We start from the raw sequence: 27,053 nt of genomic DNA on the forward strand, positions 1-27,053 counted from the left end.
ACAATGGTCCCTATACAATATTATAAAGCATGTTAGGTTAAAGGACAATAGCAGCCTTTGAGCTTGAGTACTATACAATGGTCTGGTTTAAGGTTATAGGTTCATACCTTAGGTTGTCTTTTTTAACAGAGGTTTATGGGTTACAGATATGGTTAGAGATTGGACAAGGAAAAATTGTGTTCGGTCTTTTGAAGATAAAAGTTAAGTTGTTAAACTAGGATAAGTATGGGGAGAAAGAGATCTAGGTTAAATGAGGAGAGCTAATCTGGGTTAGAGCACTGGCAAAGCCAATGTGACTTAAAATGGAGTTTTAGTTTCTTTTTGAATTGGACCAGGGAGGTAGTAAGAGTAAGGTTACAGGGGAGGGAGTTCCATATTTTTCCAATGACATTGGCAAACAGAGTCACCCCCTGAGTTATGGGATTTGATTGTTTGGACAAGTTGCCTATTTGATGAGCGAAGACAGCTTAGATTGGAATAGGGAAGAATTAAATTTTTCAGTGCAGGAGTGTTATCAGGTTGTTTGAGAATTTTAAAAGCTTCTATGAGTTGGTTCATCTGGAGAAGGTTAGGTAGTTCTATCCAGCCTAGGTTTTTTAGGTTAGTGCAGTGGTGAGTTCTATAGGGCATACCAGTTGCAAATCTGGCAATGTGATTATAGCAAGATGAGAGTTTAGGTCGGATTTGTTAAGGTTAGTAAGCACAGGAGAGGCATAGAGAAGGGTAGAGAAAAGATGTGTGCGGGAAATGGCCACTTTGGCAATTGGAGTTAGGAAAGTTTTAATCCTGTACAATGACCCGAGTTTCTTGTTAACTGTTTTAATGGTATGGTTAATGTGCATGTCGAATTTAAGTTTATTGTCTATGGTAACTCCTAATAGTTTAGTATAGGAGTCTGGGGAGATGATAGTCCCATTGTTGGATTGTATGGTAAATGATATGGGAGAGGGTTTATGGGTTGGATGGAAGAGTAGTAGTTTGGTTTTGTTTGGGTTCAAGATCAAATGACGCCCTGATAGCCAGTTTTCTACTGCAGTGTGCTGGGTAGTAGATAGCAAATTAACTAGGGAAGTATCAGAACAAACTAATGCAGAGTCGTCTGCATATTAAATACAAGAGGCCTCAGGGATGACTGTATAGAGGTCATTGATAAAGACTGAAAAGAGAAGAGGTCCTAATATAGAGCCTTGAGGAACCCCTATGGTATTAGATAATAGGCGCGAGAGCTTATTCTGCCAGAGTACTGCTTGTTGCCTATCAGACAGGTAAGCACAAAACCAGTTTATGGCTTGGTTGTCTAAGTTCAGGGTTTTCAAAGTATGGAGTAGTAGCTGGTGGTCAACCATATCGAAGGCTTTAGACAAGTCCAAAAAGAGAGCCGAGGATATTCTTTTATCATTCCGGTTATGGTTAATAGTGTCGGTAAGAGAGAAGGGCAGTGGTTGTGCTATGGTGGGGTCTGAATCAGTGTTGAGAATTGGCTAGTAGATTATTCTGGGTAAGATAGTGTAGAAGTTGTTTTTGTACACATTTTTCCATGATTTTGGCAAGTGGTGACAATATGGCTATTGGCCTATAGTTTGAAAGTTCTGTGGATGAGCTCCCTTTATGGAGTGGTATAACATAGGATATTTTCCATATTGAGGGGATTGTGGACTCTGTTATGGTCCGATTAATTAGGATTGAGACGGGATATGCTATGACATCTGCAGCTTTTTGCAGATATTCGGCTGGGAGAAGATCTGCAGAAAGGGTAGTTGGCTTTAGCTTTTTCAATAAGGATCGGATGAGGGAAGTGGAGACAGGCTGGAGGTTAAGGGAGATGAGCGACTTAGATATGGGGTCTGTTACTGAGGTCCTGGTAGCCGATAGTTGGTTGGCTAAGGATTGAATAGTCTCTGTAAAGTAAGTATTAAATGTATTTGCTACTTCTACTGGGCTTTTATCAATTAATGTTCCTGGGGTTGGAGTGTTGGATTTACCCGGTTGGTTTAATGTTGCCACCCACATTCTAGAGTGCTATTTAACCCCTACGTCTTCTGTACCCTTTGTCTCCTGTTTTTAAAATTTATATCTGCAACATTTCCCTCTCTGGCTTGATCTCTCCTTACCTCTTCAGCTCCGATTTTCACACTTGCTTCCTTTCTGATTGTTATTTTCAGTGCTGTTTCACACTGCTGACCTGGCCCCGCCTGCTCTATTCACCCTCACTCTGCTCGGGCTCACTCTGCTCCCCTACCCCCATTCCCACCCACCCCATTACAATTTCCTTTATACCATCCACTCCCTCCCTGTCCTTTCACAACATCCACTGACAAACTACTTCCCGTCAGACTCCAAATACATCACTTTCTTCCCATACTATTACACCCAGTCTATAACCCCTATACCCTCCATCAAAAATGAAACACTTTACCACCTCACTCCTACTTCTTCTCTCTGCTATAACCTCTTATCACTCACACCTTCCTTATTCTCTTATGCTCTCGTACCTCCTACACCTTTGACACTCATTCTACACCTTCCTACTTTCATATCTCCTCAGCCCTTTTCAACCTCTCCTCTTCACAAACAGTCTATATTGTAAATCCACCCTCCTACCTACAAATCTAAACCCGTTAGACAAACTACATCTATGTACTACTGTACTCTCTTCTTCCAAATAATAAACTTACTCATCTCTAGGGATGCCCATCCCAACCCTGGTCTCCCCCTCCCCTCAAACACCCCCCTTATCTTCTACCTCCCTTCCTCAAACACCTCTCATCATACCCAGCTTCTTACACTAAACTCATCCATAGCCAAGCACCTGGCAATATACTAATCTAAATATTCAAAGCCTAACCAACAAAATCAACAATTTCCATGGCTAGATTATGCATACAAACCCCTCACATCCTTTCCTTATCTGAAACCTGGCTTAAGCCACATATCACTAGCAAAGAAATTTTCCCACCAGGCTATATCATCTATCACTCTGATAGATTCCCAAAAAAAGGGGGCGGTGTAGCCATCCTCCACTCTAATAGCCTCAATCTCTCACCTATCCCCACACCCATCCCAGACTTTCACCCCAGCTGAACTCCTCATCCTTAATTGCTACCTTAACACTCACAATAAAGTAGCCGTTGCCGTCATCTATATCCCTCCTGGAAACAATTCATTCACTTTAGAGAATATCTTATCCTGGTTTTCCCACAATATTCCCTATGAAACCCTCATCTTAAGCAGTGTTAACCTAGATTAGTTCTCCATAACTCAGCATTTTCCATCAACTGACATCTTCGCACACCCGCCTCCATAAAAGCTCCTCCCGGCTCCATAATTGACTGGATCCTCACCACTACCACAACCCCACTACACCAACTTAGCGACCACCTCCCCACTTCAGTCCTTAAATACACCATCCAACCCCCGAAATCCCACCTTTATAGAGATTGCCGAAAACTCTAATTTTAATGTAGTCCAATTCAATTCTATTCTATCCACCATTGACTGGTCCATCCTTAAACAAATCCCTCTGAATGATGCAGTTACTAGGTTCAACAGCATCTTCTTGAATACCCTGAATGCCCTTGCTCCCTCTTAGGAAGGTTAGAATAAAACCCAATTATGCTCCCTGGCTGTCAAAAGAAACTAAGTCCCTTATTCTAAAAAAAAAAGATGGAGCGTGGATCAAAACAAAGGAATTACCTCTGCTATATAGTTAGACACCTCAGAAATCTTAAAGCAAACCAATAACTCTGCCCAGTTCAATAACAAATCCAATCCTTACACATTCTGGTATACTATTAACAAAGTTCTCTCTCCAGGCTGCCCCTAAACTCCCTGCACCTACCCAAATACATCCCCTCTGGAAACTGCTACTCTTCTCAATTAATTAAAATCAAACACTCCCCTTCCTACTGTAATACAACTACTGTGCCTACCCCTCCCAATCCTAACAACTATTCTCTTTACATCTGGTTCCTACATCAGATCTCTTCTCCACAAACTCAAACCCTGCTCTCCCTCCACTGAATCTACCCCCCTACCTTCCTCAAACTTGCTGCTGACTCCATTGTCTATCCAGTATATATACTAAATCAGTAGATCTGTTCAGGAATCAGGAATCCACCATCCCTACCCTATGAAAAACATTTTTCATTATTCCCCTGCATAAAAGGTGGAAACTCTACAGACCTAACTATCGACCTACAGCTATTCTATCTCCCTGCATGAAGACTCTCAAAAAATGTATACACTCACAACACTCAACTACATCCTCCAGTATAAACTCCTTACTCCCACACAGCATGGTTTCCATCCCAACCACAGAACTACTGCCCTATTTTCCTTTACATATAGCATTGCTGAGACCCTAGACAAACTCATATCATGTCTCTTCCTTGAGCATTACAAAGCCTTTGATACAGTCTCCCACCCCTACAGCTATCTAAACTTGCAGATCTCAATCCATCTTCCTCCCTTGCCTGGTGCTCTAGTTACTTATCCTGCAGGCAGTAATCTGTTAAATGGCTCTCTTCTACTTCTCCATTCATACCTGTCCCAACCGGGGTACCACAAGGTTCCATCCTGGGTCCCCTCCTATTTAATGTCTTTACCAATGATCTCTATACTTGTAAACAATCCTCCCTCATCCAATATGCAGACGGTTTGACTCATCTATAAATCGTACAGTATCTTCAATCTCCACACTCTTACTCAACAGGCCTTACTATCCACTGAACAGTGGCTGTCCAGGAATTTACTCATTCTCAACCCTAAAAAGACCAAACTCTTATTTTCCCCTGATCTCTCTCTCTCACCTCAAATGTCCACCTTTACTATTACTTCTAACAGCAGCAGCGCACGCTAAACTCCTTGGGGTCATCATAGATTAACTCAAATTCAACTTGCACATCCTCCAAAGCATAAAAAAACTCACCAGAAACTTTGTTTACTGTATCACAACAAAAAATTTCTAACTACAAATGCCAGACTCTCCCTTGCACAAGCTCTTCTCCTCCCCTCCTTTCTATAATGCTGCCCCCAGTACTCACCAACATCCAAACTCCCGCAAACGTATCACAAGATAGCTAGATTTATCACAAACTCTCCATACAGTACACATCACTGCCTTGCCCTAAATACTCTCCACTGGTTAGAATTCCCCCATCTTCTACTGCGGTCACAACTTCAAAATGTTACACTTCATTCTTTACAAACCTTCATCCTGCCCTGCTCTCTCTTCCTTCATCTCTATCTATACTCCACCACAGACTCTCTGTACCTCTAATCAGCAACTACAAGTCTACCAACCTAAAAAAAAAAAAATAGCTGGCAAACTCCTATATAAAACACTCCTGTCACCCAAGCCTGGAACAAACTCCCAAAAGACATTTGTTCCATCATTCACCCATCCCACTTTAAAGAAAAACTCAAACTTCATCTACTCGACTCCAAAATATGTCCTCGTCAAGCCCCTACTTAAGCTCCCCACAACCCTACTATATACCTTTTCAGTCCCTCCACATACAGCCAAGTACTCCACTATTGTGGATACTTATTAAACTCTACAATCAATACTGTTGAACTTCACTCAAATATATTTTTGTGTCTGTAAAAATATTGATATGTATATATCATGTCTTTCTTACGTTCTTGTACAACCGATTTTAACTCGGTTGTTTGATTCTCTGTACACTGTTTTTTTTGGGAGTTTTCTCCTCGGGTCTCCACTGAAAAAGCTGGACCAATCCAGTTAACAAATGTCAATAAATAAATAAATAAATAAATAAATAAATAAATAAATAAATAAATAAATATTGTACAAACCACTACTCAAATTATAAACTAGGAAATTTTTTGTTTAAAGACAAGCCAGTTGAGAGGCCAAGATTTGATTAAACCTAATACCAGTATCCCATCCGGTTGTGAACTTATATGAAAAAAATGTGTGACTGGCAAATAGAGAGATTTTATATAATAAATCTGAAAATTCACTGTACGACAACTTTGGAGTTGAGAAAAGAAAGTGTCCAATAAATGTATAAGGGTTATGAAACCAGACAAGGGTGGGGGATTAGTAGTGATGGACGGGGTTGACTATATTGAGAGAATGTCTGAAATATTATTCACGGACACTTATGAAGTGCCTAGGAATGAACTGAATGTTGCATATAGAAATGCAAAATTAATTCTTGATCAAATGGTTATTAATGAACATCACTAGACAATTATAAATTCCTGTTAGTGTCCCATCCTAGTATCCCGACTATATTTGGGATTCCAAAAATGCATAAAAATATTACTAACTCCCCACACACACCCTATTGTAGATGCATCTAGTTCAGTTACCTTTACTACTGCAACATTGTTGGACTACCATCTTAAAAAATTGCTCTTATAAACTAGGATTATAATTTTCAAAGGCTCTTGGGTTTTTTTTTTTTTTTTTTAATCTAAAAAGTTAAACAATATTTTTTAAGACCAAATAATTTTGGCCACTATAAATGTTTGTCGTCTGTTTTCTGTAATCCCTCACAAAGAAGGTTTGGAAATGTTTTTTGAAATTTTATCCCAGCATTCTGGGTTTTTAGTCAGGGCGGCTAATTCTTTAAGAAGTTTAATGGAATTAGTATTAGAAAATAACTTCCTGATTTTTGAAAACCACATTTTTAAACAAGTTAAGGGAGCAGCAATGGCGGCAGGTTGTGCTCCCATATTTGTGAATATCGTGTTGGCCCAGTGAGAGAAGTTCTGTGTTTTTTCATCTAGGTTTAAAAAGAGAACTAGGCCGTGTATGGTAGATTTTTGGATGACATTGCCATTTCTTTGGAAGGAAAGAAAATCAAAGTTAATGGAATTTTTTTTGAGTACATTAGTAATAGTACTACTTTTCTGAAGTTTATAATGGAAGTTGATTATGAGAAACTTAGATGTGACAATATTTCAAGATAGACAAAGTAAGAATTTTGGTTCCACTTTATATTGTAAACCTACATATTCCAATACTTTGCTACACTATGACAGTTGTCAGGCATCACATCAAAAGAAGGCATTGGTTAAGGGGCAATGTGTGCACTTAGTCAGAATGATTTCAGAAAATAAAACTGTTGTTCCTTGGCCAATGTGAGGTTCTGAATGAGATGTGTAAAAGAGGTTATCCCTATGATTTTAATGAAATTTTAGGTGAAGTGAAAAGAAAAATAAACGCTAGGGGTATACAAACCATTATTAGGTACACATTAGGATGCTGGGGGTATACAAACCATTATTAGGTACACATTACGAGATTAATGATGTTAAACAGGAAGGGTAATGAGGATGTCTGGAATAAGTCATGTATTATTCTTTAACAAAGATTTTTATTCTATTTGTAATATACTTAGAATGACTGGGACTTGTTTAGGGTTAATGCAGATTATCTACAACTTGTAGGAAACACGCCAAATAGTGTATAGGAAAGAAAGTGTTTTTTAAACAAATGTTAGAAAGGATTGGAAAAAAATGTAAAGGAGAAAATGTCTAAGTGGAGCTTGTGCTCAATGTAACATTCTGGTGTGTAATAGTGTAAATATTAGGGGCAATATTGAGGTTAACATTCCTAATAAAGGTTATTGTTTCTCCAAAGGGGTGGTATATATCGCTAAGTATCAATTATGTGACAATTTTTATACAGGAAAAACAAAAAGGGCACCAAGAGAGAATATATCAAACACTTGTATAAAATTAGACAAATTGATTTAAGGAATGCCCTGTGTAAGCATATTTTGGAGAACAAGGATCATGTTTTTAAGTTTGGTATTACTGACCAATGTGATCTGGGTCCTGGGGGGGATTGAAGCAGATTATCTTGAATACTTAGAATTACAATGAATTCTGCGTAATGCCTCAATACCCCCCCTTGAGTAGTGTACCAAGACGAAAGCCAATTTTGTTATTATAATATAAAAAATGTTTTTATATATTTATTGAATGTGTACATATCTGTATTTGTTATGTATTGATATGCAAGTTTATGCAATTTTATGCATATATTTTGGGTTCATGGTTAATGTATTTTGTGCCAGTAAGGAACAGGTTAACTTTACCTTGGTAGGAGTTTTAATTAGCTTGTAATTTGATTGGGTAAGCAATTTAGTATGCAATGTCATTTTTACTATATAAAGTTGTGATTCATATTTCATTCTGATGAAGTTCTCTATACCAGGACGAAAGCACTCAAGGATTTAATAAATTTTGGATGCTGTGTCACTGTGGTCTGCTTTTTCAGTTACCAGTTGGTTTTCATGTCCTTGTGCAGATTTTTGGCTGACATTACACTGTAAATGAGAAGTAGGGGGCATCGTCTAGGATACCTTTCAAAATCAGAAACAGGAAGGTAGTACTCCCAAAATCAGACAGTTTACACAGAGGGCTATGCACTTCCTTCTGCAATATGAGGGGAAAGCAATAAGAGGGGAAAAAAACAAAAAACAGAGAATGCCAGAAGAGAAAAAAAAATTCTCATACTGAAAAAATACACCTCCTAATTCTGCACAATGAACACCTTCTACTGTAAGAGGCAGTCCTGTCACATAACCTTCAAACACGGAGCATGTTGACTGATGGTACTCTTATGAAAAGCACCATTTTTGTTGCTGACAAAGGAAATCTATAGAAGTGACAAGCATTGCCTGTATCACATCCATCTCAACTGTTGGGTATGGAAAATAGCAAGCTAGGAAACAATTACAATGTATATGGAAAAGTAGCTGCTACAATTTTTCTAGTCCTGACACAGAAGTACATAAAAGGACCATTAATAACAACAAGGTGGAAAGGGCTCCCAATTCTGTCATTCTTCTGAAGTGTAATGTAATGTATCTGGACAGATATAGAATATAACACCCCTTTTATATTAAGTGTCCAGCTGGTCTGATCAGAGCAGTTGGGCTAGATAACAGGATTTCTGTTGCTGTTGGTCAAAGGATAGGGACTTGTTTGCCTGCAAGGGTGCCAAGAACTCGGACAACTGTGCCATTCTTGAGCGGGGCACTATCTATGCTATAAGATGCTAGGAAGAACAGTTTCCAAAAGCAGCATTGCTACATCCGATTGCATTTAATTTACACCAGTTTCTAACATACCAATAAATTAGTTTAGTCTTAGCCTTTGCTGTAGCGCTAAGTGAACCCAATATCCAGCTTGCAGTCACTGGTAAACTTAACTATGTGTCTGGGTTACTAATCTGGAGATAAAACAAAATAGATGTGCTCTCAAACTTCTGTTTTTACAAACCATGGAGGGTAGAAAGTGAAAATAATCACTAAAAACAAGCATGTAAAATTAAGCACTTTCACACTGCTACAACAAATCAGAACTTCAGATTCTGAAGAAGTCCTGATTGTAGCGGGACAAGAGTGCTTAATCTTATGTGTTTCTTTTTAATAAAAAGTTTTTTTTCGTGGTCATTTACTTAGTTATTTCACTTGCCATCCTCCATGGGTTGTGATTCCAGTTATTTCACTTGCCATCCTCCATGGGTTGTGCTTCCAGTTGAACAACTTGTTTTTAGTTTGGATTTTTCTTTTGTGTCGTCCCCCCGCCAGACTTGGTTAAAACAGAAGTGGCAAGTCCAGATCCAACACAAGGTGACCTATGCAGCTCTCTAGGGTTTGATGCTGGCTGGAGGCCCTTGCCTGGCTTTAAAAAAATAAACATGCTCGATTTCAGCACAGAAGCTTATGTGAGAGACACTCTGCTTTTAGCAACAGCACATCCATCTCTCATCAGTCCAGAACACATCTGCTTTGATTTAAGCACAGAAGACATCAGAAGTAATGGTGGGAATGGTCTAATCATGGAGAGTAAAAACAAAAGAGAGAGGGAGAAGACTGTGCTCTCTCTGCTGCAAAGCAAAGTCTTGCTCTAAGATACACAGGACATTTTTTTCTCTTTTCATTTAGAATTTTTGCATGAAAACAAACAGTTTTGCAGGTGTGTGCATCTCCCCAGCCATATCAGTTTTACACACTGCAAACTGAAAATACAAGCACTGCCCTGCCACTCCCCAGAACATCTTAAGCCACACCTAAAACTCTCTTTAGATGGAAAGCTACACTTAAGTAAAACACTGACCACAGTTCTTATTCATCGATTGGAGGGTTTGTATAATGGTTAAGGTGTTTGACTCACGGGCAAGGAACAGTATTTGATTAAGGGAAATGGATAGGCTTAGGATGGCCAATTAAGAAAGCTAGACTTGTAATTAGCTATAAATTTAAAGGGGATGGGGCTGACAAAATGGTTAAGGTGTTTACCTTACAAAAAAAGTACAAGGTTTTAATTCTCACAAGGGGCAATTGGCTAGGCATAAAATGGCTCAAAGGTAGTTACCTATTACTAATCCAAGAACCCATTAAAAGCATATAAAAATTGTACACACTGTACACAAAATCTACATATGCAATCAGAGACACAGCTAGGATAGGGAGAAGGGGGAGACTGCGACAAATACAAAAGTAGAGGACGCAACAAGTATAGCATTACTTGTATTAATTTCTTTACAGGCAACAGAAATTAATTCAGATACTTTTGTGGTGTAGGATTAAAGGACTCTATGCAGGTAAAAGCTCTAGCAATCTGCTTGCTGTAAATGTATCAGCAGTTTATTACAGTTTTAGAAAAAGAAAGTAATCCCATGCTCCAGATGAAGGAATACCACCAGGCACTAGATAAGCCAGCTAAGACTCTGCATGCAACCCCCAAATGATGCAGCCTACATAAAAATCAGCCCCCTAAAAACAAACTTCATTCTTCCTAGAATACAAATGAAACACAGGAGCCAAACTGGAAAAGAGTGTTGTCATTTAACAAAATAAGTCCTAGTAAAAAAGTGAACTAACTCTCACTAAACTACATCCAATGATCAGTTGTACAAAAAGAATCAAAATCTGCCTGAGAACTGGAGTACAAAAAGACAACCACGAAACTCTCCATTCAGTTACCCCACGTCCTCCAAAAAAACAGGCACTTCACTATTAACTATACTACTCTGTCGTAACATTCTACTACAATATTCAATGCTTGATTTCTGCAACACTGTTTGGTAAGAAAGAAGTTCATCTGATTAACACTCTACCCTGCAATCCCACAAGTCAACAGAAAATGTCATCCTAGCATAACAGCACACAGAAGAAAACAAGTGAATAGAATGGGAGTTGTGAGATGTACAACATGTCTTGCTCTTTAAGATCAAGGAACTCACTTTTAAGAATAACAAAGTTTATTCTTTAACATACAGGCAGTACATTCTGCCTTTATCCATGTGTGAATATAAATTTATACTTTCCATATTCTTGCCCCAATGCTGCTGAACTAAATGCATGCATTATTGTCTTAACCTGCCTACCTTACTTTGAAGAGCTCCTTAATCCATCAGTCCCACCCACAAGATCTTTTATTTCATACACCTTGTTTAATTAGCCTTACATGACTGCTTCTTGGCCATTCCATTCAAAGTTACATCCAGTCTTCTGCCTTTTATTCACTACATGCTGTCCCACAGTAAAGATCACTTCCACAATACTTAACTGGTAAATTCTTCAGTAGTTTTAAATTTAAAAACATTTATTATTTTCTAGAGAAATCATAACATACTGACAATGTTAAGTTTTTTTTGTTTTTTTAAATAGATGGGGACCAGAACTACTACTACTTGATCTTCTCATTTCAGCTTTTCCCTGGTTAGGGGTCGCCACAGCAGAACAATGGTTCATAGAATGATTGGCAGTGGAGTTTTACGGTGCTGAGTTGCCAGCCAGGCGCCCAACCTTCCCCAGAAGACACACACACACAGCTATGGTCAATTTAGTGTCCAATCAACCTACAGTATATGTCTTTTGGATGTGGGAGGAAACTGGAGCACCCAGAGGAAACCCACATGACCGCAGGGAGGACATGCAGACTCCGCAGTGAAGGCACCCCAGTCAAGAATTGAACCAGAGAACCTCTTGCAAGAAGGTGGCAAGAATAACCGCTGCACCACTGTGGCCACCCTTATAGATGGGGACCAGAACCATTTATCTCAAAAACGGCTGACATTACAAGAGAACAATAAGACAAGGCTGCAGAACATTGTTAGACTGCGATAACAGACATGGAAGCAAAAAGTAGAAGAGCTGCAACTTTAAATCTGTGTGAACATTTTCATTAGTTATTTTTGTTAATAAAAACTGAATGGACAAACACCTGGCACCAGACTTCTATCTAGTAGAAACTTAACTGACTTTGAAATATAAAAAGAGGCTTTGGTTTTATATCCTCCAAGAGGCATCCATTACAGATGTTATAACTTAAAAAAATAAATAAATAACAGTCAGCACTTTAATCTTGCCCAACACATGAGAACAAACTTCATATCATAAATAGTACACATAGCAATTTTAACAAATCAGGACAAATGTAAACAAAACTGCAGGCAGAAGTGTTTTAAAAAAATACTAAACTACCCCCCCCCCCCCCCCCCATTTACAACAAAAAATACATACATGTAAAAGCAGCAACAGCATTCTGTATTTTACATATAAATCATTTTTTTCAAGGATGGATTTAAAATTGAATAAATTGTTTACACTAGGAAAACTATGCATTTAGATGCTACTTGCATCAGTATTCTATGAAAGTTTTGAAATTTTTCATTTTATCCTCTAATGTCCCAACACTTGGAAATCCAAAATGCATTTTTTTATTATACTGGTAACAAATATTTACTGACTGCATATCGAATGCATGCATGTCATTTTGCACTTGAAGCATTTTGAATATTTTAAATGACAGAAAAAAGGAATGGACGATTCTATGCACCCGTTATGAATCTCATGTAGAGTCATGGGGGTAAGTTACTGAGCCACAGAAGCAAATGAACCCCATTACATGAAAAACAGCACACATTAAGTGCACAGGAAGGTATAGCACTATTGTGGACAGCAGTCACTGGTCAGTGCAGAGGTGGGTAACTGACCAGGATGTCAGCTATGAGACAGACATGAAAAATCCATCAAAAAAAAAAAAAAATAGCTAGTTGCACAACCACCTTCTAGCATATTAACATGCACCCATAGTGTCCAACCAGTGCAAACCAACATATATGTAGAAAAGGAATGGAGAGACACAGAATGAGCGCTCTCCACAGAGAACCACAAACGTTCTTAAATACACACAACATGATCATCCCCAATAAGGGGGGAGGGAATGACAAAATTCTAACCAGCTGGAGGAGTGCATCTCCAACAGGGTTGGGAAGAAATGACACAGCCCCCACCCCATGACCCAATAAAACACACACACACACACACACACACACACACACACACACACACACACACACACACACACACACCTGAATGAAATCAAAGGCACTTTGTTTCTACAAAGAAAATTAATACAGCTACAAGATACATTCAAAATAAAAAACACCCTCAGACTGCTTTTTCCAAACATTATTTTAAACAAACTTTACTGTACAATTTCTTTGGCAGTGTTTCACATACACATTTCCCATAGTTTCTAACGAAATCTAGCCTCCTTGGTATGATTAGACCCTCGAAGGTCTGCCCATGGAGCAAAATGAGTATATGATGCTGCAGGCAAAACACAATACCCCCACAACACAAACTAAACTTTGATGCATGCTATATCATGTGTTAAACAAATATAGATATTTATTTTTTATCAGAAATTGCTGCTACACAAGATCCAAGTGCAAACAACTAAGAAATGCCATTTTTTTTTTAAAATGTTCACATAACCCAAAATAGTTATGTAACCTTTTTAATTGACTTTAAGATACTCGTATGTAATGAATTACAGCTGAGTAAGTGGTCCTCAGAATGTTACATGCATACCAGCATTTACAGTAGGGAATCCTGACGGTGGGAATCATCCGTTCTCGCCTTCGCCTACGTCAAAGGCTTAATATACCACCTCCCAAAATAAATGGTAATAGGTCCGTGCACACATACGCATTAAAACACCTGACGACCTTGAACGGTTTATTTTACCAGTGCACATCAAGAGAAATAATCATTTCCATCACACATGCTTACTTCACTTTCGTGTTTCTCCATCTAAATATATAACACCTCAAAAGGAATCCAGCAGATTGTTGGACAAACGATTAACTATCCAGAACAGTCTCGACCGTTATTAGCAGATAACTGCCTATAGCAGTTAGCTACAAGTACAATACGCTAAACAGTTCCATTCCACAAAACAGGCACCTGCCTTAAAATGTACCTATACTGATTTCTCCCGTAAAACATAACACACGCAAAATGTACTCAAATATAACCCGTAGTTCGTCTATCTTTCGCACACTTGGTTATACCAAACATCAAAAGTAAACAGGTAAAATAGAAAACAAACTATACCTTACGAAACTAGCGCTCTTCCTTTCATTTGCAATTTACGTCCAAGTAAATTAGCAACCTATGTGACACCATTGTAACCAGAGTAAGCGCGAGTTGCAGGAAATAACGTTAACTACCCTATCCAGTTAAGAAAAAGGTTACACGCCCCTCAGCTACAGCCAATCACAGTGGGAAGAATGGGAACACACTAGTTCCCATTTATCAAATCTTCTTTGGTTCGCGTTTGTTTACATTATATAGGCGGACTTTGTATTGACTGACAAAAAGATTTACCAATCATAATCAAAAGAATGTGGACCAAAGAGGGTAAAAAATTGGCAGAGCACGGTAATCTTATTTTAAATGTTTTTATTATTTTTTTTCAAGAGCACGGTAAACTAGAATTGCCTTTAGATTTTTTAATGCTTGGATGCGGAACAGTACATAAATAGATATGTTCTGCTGTCAATCCATTGCAGTAATAGAAGGATATACAACTGGCACTAATAATTTAAAAAAGACCCTCATTACATTTCCTTTTTCAGGAACAGAAATAAAGACTTTGGTTAAGTTTTGCCATAGGAGGACTCCTACCTCTCAACTGTCCAGATTTTTGCAGAATGTCCAGATTTTTGACTCATATTTTTGATCTGTTCCTCATAAAATTTGTGGTTTTCTGGCAAATCAACGGGATGATCTGAGAGTTGAAGTCACTAAATAATGATGTACATTTGAGTTTCAGACTTCAAATCCTCCAGAAAATGTATGTAAAAAAACCCTGCTACTCTAGCAACTTTTCTAAGTTTATAAAAGCGATATTTAAAATATGTCCCTAATTTCGGACCTTTGTCCCTCGATTTTGTTGGGCTTTGTCCATATTTCTTGCACTAAGAGGTTGAGAGGTATGTAGGAGGTTACTAGGCTATCGATCCAGAGGTCATTTCAAGCCTAGCTGTTTCAACCAAATGTAATACCATAGATACTCTAGTCAATAACCAGGATTGTTATGGCTAGGCTTGTATAGGCCATAGGGCCGACAGCCAAGTACCAACCTATAAACCTAAGTAATGACTGCCCATGTCCAGGAGGGCTGTGGGCACTATCCCTGATATGAATTTACGGTGACCCACCCACTCATCCTGGATCCTTTTGAACAGTGTCATAGAGGTGATCTGCTTCACGTGAATTGACAGCCTGTTCCAAAGAGGCAGCAGTTGCTGGGAGACAAATCTGTCCCTCCAGCACATCCTATTCAAATCGCAGGCCATATTTAGGTCCCTGGAACTGGTAGCTCTAGTCTTGTTTGATTTATGGATGTGCAGCAAATTTGTTAGGTTTGGGTCAGAGATTGCTCTGTAAGCCAGGCATAAGTCTCTGTATAATTTGTCAATGTCTACAAATTTTACAGTGTATTTTATAATATGCTTATATTTTACTCAGTCTCATTTTTTTAACTTGTTCTTCTGAGTACTACCCACAGTCCTACCAGATGTAGGAGGAGCTATAAGCTATTAGGGATTCAAAATTTGTGCTAATTAGGTATCCAGATTTTTGCTGTGTGTACCTACTTTTTAAAAGATTTTGTACCTATTCTCAATGTCTGCAAGTTGAGAGATGTAAGTCTGAATATTACAGAAGTTTCCCCATCACAGGCACACTGTACTGTATACAGTACAACGCATTGTAAATGTGTATCATAATAGATGACCATATAAGTATGTACAAATAATTTAAAATATGTCCCTCTTGTAGAACCCCCAAAATCTAAACTCTCCAGACCACTGCAGTGGTTTCATATTAAACTGGAGCGTCTGCAATCACAGGAATCAAAAAGGATAAAATGCTATTACATTTGTTAGGTGCACATTATGCTTAACCAGTATTATAGAATGTTTGTTTATTCCTGCAGAAACAATAAAATCTGTTTCACTGTGTTATCCAAAATGGATCATTCCTGACTATTTTTATTCAGCAAATTTTTGCTGTTAGTATAAAACGTAAAACACTACAAATATTTATCTATAGTTTTTTTTAGTGCTGATTTAACTTTTTTTCTGGTTGTTACTTTTCTTGTCAAAAATGGCATTTAATACATTTCTCCACTGAGACATTTCTAAATTTTTGATTGAAAGTTCTAACAAGTGATGTCACTGCAACTGATGTGATAATGTTAACTAGCGTTACTAGATCGTCCTGTAGTTGTTAAAGTGCTTGGCTGGCTGGCTTTGGTGGTACAAGGCTTTACTTGGCATAGTTAAGGCTATATGGATATCTAGTAATACTGACTCCAAGATTTCTGAATCAAGCACTTTGACGCCAATCCATTAATCCAGTTGTAATCTTTGCCAAGTAAAAATGTTTTTAGTGAATTTTCTTTGTACTCTTTCAAGATAATTCAGCTGATCTGTATTGTATACAGAAAAAAGTTATTGTACTCTAATATTTCCCTAATATATGTCTTACATAATAACGAAAGACATATCTCATTTCTTGTGCTAAGATTTTTAAACAGGTATTCCATTGGATACATGGCTTTATTACTTACCAATTGAGCATATGTGTGTGTGTGTGTGTGTGTGTGTGTGTGTGTGTGTGTGTGTGTGTGTGTGTGTGTGTGTGTGTGTGTGTGTGTGTGTGTGTGTGTGTGTGTGTGTGTGTGTGTGTAAAAGGAAAGATCAGCAGTCATGGTTATTCACAAGTCTCCTTTGGTGGATGTTCTAGTAGGTACCCAGGGTGATTTTATTTATTTATTTTATTATTTTACATTTGTTGACCAGGATGGTCCAACTGGATACATGTCCATTTTCAGTGGAAGCCCAGAGAGAAAAGCTCCAGTAATACAGATAATAATATATATGATAAAGTAGAACTTGGTATACAAAGTATAATAACACATTACAAGACTAATAAGATAGGTTTTATAGACTGTCATAGTAAAAGAGCATTAGAGAAAGTCAAATTTACAAACAGTACTTTTTTATACAATAAAGAAGAGGAACAAATTAAGTATTCAGGCGCAGGAATATACAAGAGGAAAAGCATGTACTACAGCCTAGTTAAGTAAGGATGATATAGTCCGGGGGCATCAGAGTAGAGTAATCCACAGTCCTGCCTGTCATAGTTTCATATGTATGGCAGGATATAAATAAAGAGAGTGATAAGATGTAAAAGGGTAAGGGAATGGAGTAGGGTGGGGTATAATAAGACTGAAAGCATGGTGGGGGTACTGAGTCATGTGTTACACATTCACCCCTAGAGAGAGGGATAGAGATTGAGTAATGGAGGGATACTTAACTGGGTAGTTGGGGAGCTAGTCAGGGTTGGAACATGGACAAGTTAAACTTAATGAATTGCAGCCTTCCCAAAATGCATTATATTACATTTGTCATAACTAAAATGTATACCTATGTCATTTACTTAAAGACCAAGCTGTCTCATATAACAAGCAAAATGTTCAGTATCACATTCTTTTGTGCAATGAACCTAATCTTAAAGTCATCTGCATACTTATTTTTCCAACATGTCTTAGGAATGGAGGCAAATCCAATATTAATTAGCAATGGTCCAAGAACAGAGCCTTATAAAACTCCAAATGGATAGGAAGGGAGTCAGAGCTTATGCCCTGTATGTTTGCACATTCGGCTCTGTCAGTTGATAATGACATAATCCATATTACCAGAAATATACTGACCTTTGGTAAATTACATGGTGAGGAAGGGAGGCAAAGGCCATGGCTAAGTCTAAGAAAATTACTCTACATGAGAGACCTAGATCCAGTGTAACCTAGATCCAACGTGTCAACCAAGATCTACCCTTTAGAAAACCATGTTGCTCTAAGTCCAAAATCGTGATATTTGTATTATTGTTGCCAGTATTCCAGTAATGCATCTTTCAAAGCATTTGTCTAGAATGAAAGTGAGGCTAATAGGTATGTTAATGATAACATCATTTTTATTACCTTTTTATATGTCTGTATTATAGCAGATGTTTTCCATAAGCTGAGAACAGTACCTGTTTGTAATAGTCTGTTAGATATTAGAAATACTGTTGGTAGTGATTTAATTGTTAGTTACACTATAGAGAGGATCAAATCAGGGCCCATAGAAGTTGAATTTTATATTTTACTAAAAGCTCTTTCTGTCATTCCCTGATATATAAATAGGGCAAGTTGAACTATTAGAATTACAGTGTTAGTTGATAATCTGCCAAAACTAGATCTAGCAGTGAACAGTTTTGCATAGTTTTAGCGGAACAGGTGTGTTATCTTCAAAGGATCATGTATTATACCACCTTCAGACTTTATAGTTTACTGGCTGATAAGAACTATTGATGCTATTAATATATTTATAAAATATTTTCTTATGATTAGTATCTATAACAAGTTTGTTTTCAAAATGTATTTTATACACTCTAGTGTTTCTGTTCAGTGAACTACTGATATTATTAAAAGATATTAAACATTTTCTTGTTTGCTATTGTTGGGTGTTTCTTGAAAACATTATAATTATTTTGTTTTGTTTTTTTCATATACAGTTTACAAAGATCCAAATATCACCAGGCAGGACATACATTTTTGTGTGAACTATGTTTATAAGTAACTATGGATTCATGGCTAGTAAGAGGTAAATCATGCAAAGTTTTGTATCTAAAATTTAATTCTTGATCCAGTAAACATGAATGCCAGTCTCTGAAGTGTACTGATTCTATTAAAGTCCTGTAACAGATTCTTTCATAATTGTATTTTTTCTGAACTCTTAGCACAAATTCAGTGAGCTGTAATCTGAAAGCCCAAGAGTTACCCTAATCATTTAGTTATCAATAATACCAGGGTTGATGATCAGAACCAGATCGAGAATATTAGTGTTACCTTCAGTGATGAGTTGTATCAGTCCTCATTGTGATATGATATCTGCAAATTATCTTTCATAAGTAGTGTTTGTAGAAAGACTTGTTCAAGAAATATCAGGGTAATTGAAGTTGCCAGTTAGCATAATGTCTTTCATTGGTAAGTTATAATTTAAGCAGGTAAGGTAATCCTAGTATTTAAATGCTTACGTACATACTGGGAGTATAATAACAAAGAAAAAATCTAAAGGATTTACTTGATAAAGAATCTAAAACTCTAACAATTATACAATTGAAATCACACATGAATATGGAATATTATTACAAATCCATAATCTCACCCCTGGAGTTCTCTCTGTGGCTTTCCTGTTTTTTTCTAATTTGGAATCTGTAGTACTAAAATGTTCCAGGATTCCACAACCGCTATTACTGTGTAGTTATAATTAGTAACTGTACTGACCAGTTCTTCAGACTTGTTGCCCAAACTTTGTACATTGTAATGAAAACATTTCAAAGTTGCAACAGATCTTCTATATGCTTGGTTGCTAGGGATAAATGTGTTAAATTGTCTAAAAATGTTTTCAGATACTCCCTAATTTTCTCTGATTCAAAAACATTCCCATGAGACTAAGATGAAGTCCTCCAGTGGAAAACACGCAATTATCATATATACACTATTTTCAATAGCAGATAGGTTTATGTTGTATACTGTACAAAGTTTTCTTAACCAACAATTGACAAATGTGGGTTTTGGTAAATAAGTAGTAATTCCAGCATAGGGATGGTTATTATTTATAATAGATTAAGTGGTGAAAGTCAGGAAATGGCCGCCACTCAAAAACAGACTCTTTTTAAAGAAAATGCAGGCTTCCAATGTTATTCTGCTTGTCAATCTATGCAATCAGTACACCCCCCCCCCCCAGGAAAATGAAATTAAAACAAAATAGTGAGTTTCTAAAGCCATTCTCTATTCCTAGCATGTTATGCTACTTACATTCCCTGGGATTTAGAAATATGCCTTCCTCAGTCATGTAAAAATTATTGCAAAGATGCAAAGAGGTGCAATGTGACCCAAAGGTAATTATCAATTAACTAGCAGGAATCTTGCAGTCCAAGCAACTAATTAGGAAACCTGCTCAAAGAAATTATATGGTTGGCAGTGAGAGAGTATTTCCTGCAATTGTGTCTGGGAATATCACAAATATTAGAATCATGCACGCACCTAAACATGTACATGTGTAGTATTTTATGACAATACAGAATGTCTGGAAACCACAGTAAGTAGCTCCAAGCAATGTTTTTATATAGTTAGATTGACTAAAATGGGGAGGAACGGATATATAAGAAAGTCAGAAAATGGGAAATACCAAGAAGAAGAACTGACACAAGGACACAGGGAATGTAAAAGTAAGAGTGGGCAGGAGGAGGAGGAGGAGGAGGAGGAGGAAGGGTATCATTTTTTGTAAGTGTAGATAGGGAAAGAAGTAAGAGGAAGGCAGGGGATGGAAAGAGGGTGGAGTTATAATAGCAGGGGCAAACAACTTAAAGCACAAACACAAATGGAAGGTACTGACACAAGGGGGGATTGACAATGGCTTTATTGACTTACAGACAGCAGAGGACAACTGGTGATAGAAAGGGCTGAACAACAAACAGGGGAGGGAGGTAACAGACAAGGAAGTGGAGCACCATGTGGGGGTGTAGGGTGGGTTTCCTGCTTCTGATACCATCCTTCCTAGGTTAGACCCATAGGGACATATTTTAAATATTGCTCTTGTAAACTTAGAAAGTTGCTAGAAAAACACGTTTTGTGTTAGCATAATTTTCTGAAGAATATGAAGTCTGAAATTCAAAATGTATGTCATTATTTAACAAACTGTGTAAAAGTTCAAACACTTCAAACACAAACAACCTGGATTCAAGCGCAAATGGAAAAATGTAACTCAATGACCAGCGAGTAAAAAACAAATCGAAATTTATTATTGTAAGCGCTTTCGAAGGGGTCTCTGCCCCAACTTCTTCAGACAAATAACATTCAAAAAACATTGCTTTTTATACAAAACTAATTAATAATAATTATAATAATTATAAATGGCATATTTAAAGGAATGCATTGATAAAAAAAATCATCCCTAAAGGGTTACGCCAGTGGCGATACCCAGTAGGTTTAATTGACAAGTCAGTTTTCCACCAGGAGCTCTTTGGTTTGTTTGATAAACAGGGCTTCGAGTTTTTACAGTCCTTAATTAATTTCTGCAATGCTGAGATTAATAACTTGAAAGCTGACTTAGAGATGTTGGAACATTCTATTAATACGGACAATGAGTTTCATAGATATAGATATGACTATGCTAGGATTTTTTCAAGCATAGAAGCTACTCTTACAAAACTATTAGAAAATAAAAAAAGAAAAATAAGTAGAGATTTGAACGATTACGCTAACAATAAAGCATATCCACCCCCACCAAAGATTTCACATATTCAAATTGTTCCATTTGGTACATCTAAAGATGGAACTCAGAGTGTTAATGAAGTAACTGATCAAACTGCTACTAATGAGGCTGTAAATACACAGGCACTACGTCGTAGTGAAAGAATAATGAATAACAAAGCTCAGAATAATAGAGGGCGACAAGAGCAGAGTAACAACAATGATCAGAATAATCAGCAGGATCTTCAAAGAGACCGAATAACAAGGCACAACAATCAGAACAACAGGAACCAGAGTCAGAGGAAGAATCGCTGCAACCAGTGAAGGAGATGATAGTGGTGGACCAAGAAGAACCACAAATCCTTCTTAGCACACAAGGGGACTTTAACATATTTAACTTTACAATTTTAACAATCGAGCAGGAAATGGTTGATTTTTTTGCTAAAGGATTCTCCTTTGTCCCAGATAGAACTGTAGATGTGGTCAAAACTATAATCGACGTTAAATTGTTTGTACATAAGCTAAATTTGGTTTACTTAATGGGAACAAATTCTTCACTCACTAACACCTTGAGGGTATCTAGTGTGTTTAACTCTCCTTTGCATGGGTCACTAAGTGCTTTTGAAAAAAATGTGTGAAACAGATCTAATGGTAATGATAAGTGGACCACATACTAGGGTAAGAACAAAAAGGAATATTACAAAGAGGGAAATGGAATTTATTGATCTAATAAATCAATGCAACATCAGGGTTATGAAACCTGATAAGTGAGGAGGATTGGTCTTTATGACTCAAAGTGAGTATGATAGAAGAATGGACGAATATTTGTCTACAAATGTATACCAACATGTTAGCATTAACGAAATTAACGTAGACTATAAAAGAATTAAGGGCACAATTGATGATTTATTTTTGGAAGGGGTGATACTACTGTTTATTTTTGGAAGGAGTGAAACTACTGTTTTTGCTACTTTTCTGAAAAAAAAATTATCTGCTTTTACTGAATTTGTGTTTCTTCCTACTTTATTTTGCTTTTACGTCATCTTAAAAGTACTTAGTTGTATTTATTACTGCTTGGTGTATCTCATTCTAAGCCTTTTAGTTTAAGCACTTGGGCTTCAGACCAGTTGTTTTACATTAAGAAGGTTTGTGGTCTGCACTGTGGTGGCAGAACAGGTAGCTTACATCCTTCTAAGTTGGGAACTGCTGATTGAGGGCTCAGTGTCTGTTATTCTAAAAGTGTATTAATTCTGGTTTAAGCACTTGGGCTTCAGGCCAGTTATTTTACATTAGAAGGGTTTGTGGTCTGCACTCTTGTGGGAGGAGAGGCTGGACTCTGCCCTTCTGAGCTGGGAATTTCTGGTTAAAGGCTTATAGTGCCTGCATATTTGAACTGCTTCTTACTGAAATTGGTACACCTTGTTTGCTGTAGCATAGACTAGATCCAGGCCTGCTGAATCTAGCTTTGTTTGTATGCTTGTTGTTTGTTTGCTTGTTATTTCCCTGAAATGCTAATTCCACCTAAAACGCGGGTTTTCAGCACTTCTGCGGATCCCTAGTGATATCTGCATTGCTTACTGTACTTATTTCCTTGTTTCACTTGAAAGAAAGTTACTGTTTGTCGTTTTTGCATTTAAGTTACCTGTAACACATTGCATTTAAGTTACCTGGCACTTGCCCACTAAAGCAATTATATAAGTCAGCACTAAAAAATTAAAAGCACTACACCCTCACAAACTCCCCTTGAGTACCTTGTTCCCCATTAGCCCTTTTTTTCAATTATAAAGGAATTCCCAGTACTATTCTAGCATGTCCAAAGGTCAGTTGTCAATCTCCTCTCCGGTCCAGCTGGTGAGTCTGGGAATCTTGAGGCAATGTTACAACTGCCTCATGTACACAGACAACCCTCTCCTCCTCCCAACAAATTCCAACACATGTGAGAGATGCAACCATATAGCCATACTGGAGGCTAAGCTCTCTCAACTCAGTACTGGCGTAACCAGTTAGGAGGAGAAGGAAACCACACTCACTACAATTCCAGTCTCACAAAGACCTACCACGACAGCAAACCAAACACATAAACACACAAAAACATACTCGGAGGCTCTAAATAAAAATCTGCCTAAGCAGCAGAGACCTCCAAAGCAGACACCCAAGCAACCACTACCCCAAAACAAAACACGTACAACACATAGCTCACAAAGCCAGTGTGCCGAACAGTCACAGCCCTTAAGGCTAAACAACACACCTGATACACTTGTAATAGGTGATTCTATCGTCAGGCACACTGACGTCCCGCTCACCAGGCTGAACAAGGAGAAGGTCACGGTGAGCTGCCTGTCTGGCGCTAGGATCCGCCACATAACACAAGCACTCAGGTCACTCCAAGGCAAGTACAAATATGACTCAGTCATTGTCCATGCCGGTGTGAATGACCTGAGACGTACCTCCCTGGACTACATAAAAAGAGACATAGAGGAGCTCTCTAAGCATGTAACCCAGGCCGGTATGACCCTGACCTTGAGTAGCATCTTACCCTCACCAAGAATGATGCCACAATATGAAGACAAGATGATCAATTTCAACAATTGGCTTAAGTATTGGTGTCATTCAAAGGGGATCAATGCCTGTCAGCCTGGGATGACATGCTCGACAAGCCACGATGCTTTGCTAGGGACGGCTTGCACCTGTCACCCCTGGGCTTTTGGATATTGGCAAAGGCTCTTGCTACCTCCATAGTGCCTTTTTTAGGCAAGGCTCAAAAGATAAACCCACCTCCATAGGTATCACAAGGGATAAGAAACTAAGAGTAATGCTACTCAATGCCAGAAGTCTAAACCTCAAGATGCACGCACTCGAAACTCTCCTTAGTATGGAGAACATCGATATCTGTGCAGTAACAGAAACCTGGTTCAAGGCTCCTGAGAGCACCCCAGCACTACCAGGTTATACCTCATACCATGCTTTTCGGCCCCAAAACTTGGACCGAACCACAAAAGGAGGAGGAGTATCAATATTCGTCAAAGATACCCACACCTCCAGGTTGGTGGCACCAGAGCATCAGAGACTATCCATGTGCAACTAACAGTGGGTAAAACTGCCTTCCAGTTTATAGCCTGCTACAGACCACCCTCCCAAACCCAGGTACCCCACTCGGCCTTCCTGAGAACACTGGAAAATATGATGGCCTCTCCAAACACCATTATATTGGGCAACTTCAACTACCCAAACATAGACTGGGAGCATTACTCTAGCTCCAACACCCTAGCCCAAAGGTTCCTAGAATTTATAAACTCAAATGCTATGCAACAACTTGTTACCACTCCCACAAGAAGGGAAAACATACTGGACCTGATCATCACCAACATGGGGACTCTATGCTCCAGACCAGAAGTGTATCCCTCATTGGTAAGATCAGGCCATAAACTAATCTCACTGGATATTCACATCCCGACTCCACCCCCTGCCCTGAAAACCACAGTGAAAAACTCCTCTAATGCAAATTTCACACTCCTCAAAACCGAGGTGGAATCCTTCAAAGCCCCCGGGCCTGTGGAAAATGTGGACCAGACCGCAGAATCCTTTATAAATGCATTCTATGAACACCTTCAGGAATGCATGGATCATGCAATCCCAAATAAAACCAAGTCCAAATCCTGCAAAGGCAGACATCCTGTCTGGTGGACCCCAGCTATAAACAAACTATACAATAGAAGGAGGAAGCTACTACATGATAGAGCAAAATCCCAAAAAGGGAAGGCATCTCTGATCAGTATTAGCAAAAAACTACGGGCATTCATAAAATCATCTAAGGCCAGCTTCGAGAGAAAAATTGCACAGGACACTAAGGATAATCACAAGGCTTTCTTTAGTTATGTTAGGAACCTTGGTGGGAATTCCCAGATATGCTCAGAATTAGTCCAAAATGACAAAAAATACACCGAACCCACAGACGTTGCCAACATCCTGGCTGACAGGTTCAGCGCAAACTCCCCCCCCCCCCAATAAAAGAGCAAATATCTATCCCAGCAGAGTGCTGCCCCCCTGACATCTCAGATGCTCAGGTAAGAGCTGCCCTCTCCAAAGCAAAAAACACAGCATCAATGGGACCAGACGGTGTCCCGGGCTGTGTCCTACATGAACTCCAAGAAGAGCTAAACCCAAACATAAAACCACTGTTCAATCTCAGCCTTACTACAGGATATGTACCCAAAGAGTGGTGTACAGCAACAGTGGTCCCTCTCCACAAAGGTGGTGCCTCAACGGATCCTGGAAACTATCGCCCCATAAGCCTGACTAGCTTGGTCTGCAAAGCTATGGAAAGGATCATCATGGACCTCATAAATAAAGATATTGGGGACCTACAGAAACTGGATCCTACCCAGTTTGGCTTTGTTAAGGGCAGATCCTGCCTCTTAAACCTGGTTGATTTTTTTTAAAACAGTCACTAAGGCCATTGACGAGGGGAAGGTGGTCCACACAGCCTACCTAGACCTCGTAAAAGCCTTTGATACAATACCCCACTCGGGCGTTATAGATAAGCTCACCAGCTTAAATATAAACCCCTATGTCACTAGATGGGTTACAAACTGGCTCAAGGACAGAACCCACATGGTTAGAATTGCTAGAGCCATGTCAGACTCCAAACCAGTTACAAGTGGCGTCGGACAAGGCTCAGTCCTGGGACCTCTGTTGTTCGGTATATATTTCTCAGAGGTACAGGCCAACACGGAAGGACTGTGGCTGACCAAGTTTGCAGATGACTGCAAACTGGGCGCCATAATCGACACTCCAGCCGACACAAGCATCCTCCAAAAGGGCCTCATAGAAACAGACAACTGGTGCCAGAGCCATGGCCTCAAGCTAAATGCCAAAAAGTGTATAGTCATCCCCTTTGGCAAAAACAAAGTGCCCACAAATTACCACATTGGTGGTAATCCATTAAGTACAGAAGAAGTAATTAGGGACCTGGGGACCCAAGTTGATAGCAATCTCTCATTTGACAACCACGTGGCCAAAGTGGTTAGAAAACATTTTATATAGCCCACCTAATCATGAAGGGATTCACATCTAGATCAGGGGAGGTCATTGTGCCTCTTTACTCATCCCTCATCAGGCCCATAATTGAGTACAATGCCCCTTTTGGGATGTACCTTACCAGACACCTGCAGCAACTGGAAAGACCCCAAAAGTACCTCACCAAGAGGATCAAAGGGCTCAAACAGATGCCATATGCTGCCCGGTTAAAGAAACTCCAGCTCTACTCAGTGGCATACCGCCTGCTCAGAGGCGATCTGTTCCTGACGTATAAAGCCATGTCTAACCCGGAATTAATGGACATGCTGCACCTCAGAAAATCCAAATCCCATCGAGCTATGCGCTCGAGAGACTTGAACCTCAGC

General features: G+C 38.7%; 1 protein-coding gene across 1 annotated transcript in view; it reads right to left on the reverse strand.

Annotated features, from left to right (window-relative positions):
• PPM1K (protein phosphatase, Mg2+/Mn2+ dependent 1K) overlaps positions 1-14,531 on the reverse strand; it is a 334,062-nt gene extending 319,531 nt beyond the window's left edge. Inside the window, exon 1 of the mRNA XM_044061323.1 lies at positions 14,397-14,531. The gene's annotated coding sequence lies outside the window, so the exon portion shown is untranslated. The remainder of the gene's footprint in view (positions 1-14,396) is intronic.
• Positions 14,532-27,053: the final 12,522 nt, after the last annotated feature.

Source organism: Protopterus annectens, chromosome 2.part0 (genome assembly GCF_019279795.1).
Source record: "Protopterus annectens isolate FY-2018-M chromosome 2.part0, PAN1.0, whole genome shotgun sequence".
In the NCBI taxonomy this organism is placed as follows: domain Eukaryota; kingdom Metazoa; phylum Chordata; order Ceratodontiformes; family Protopteridae; genus Protopterus; species Protopterus annectens.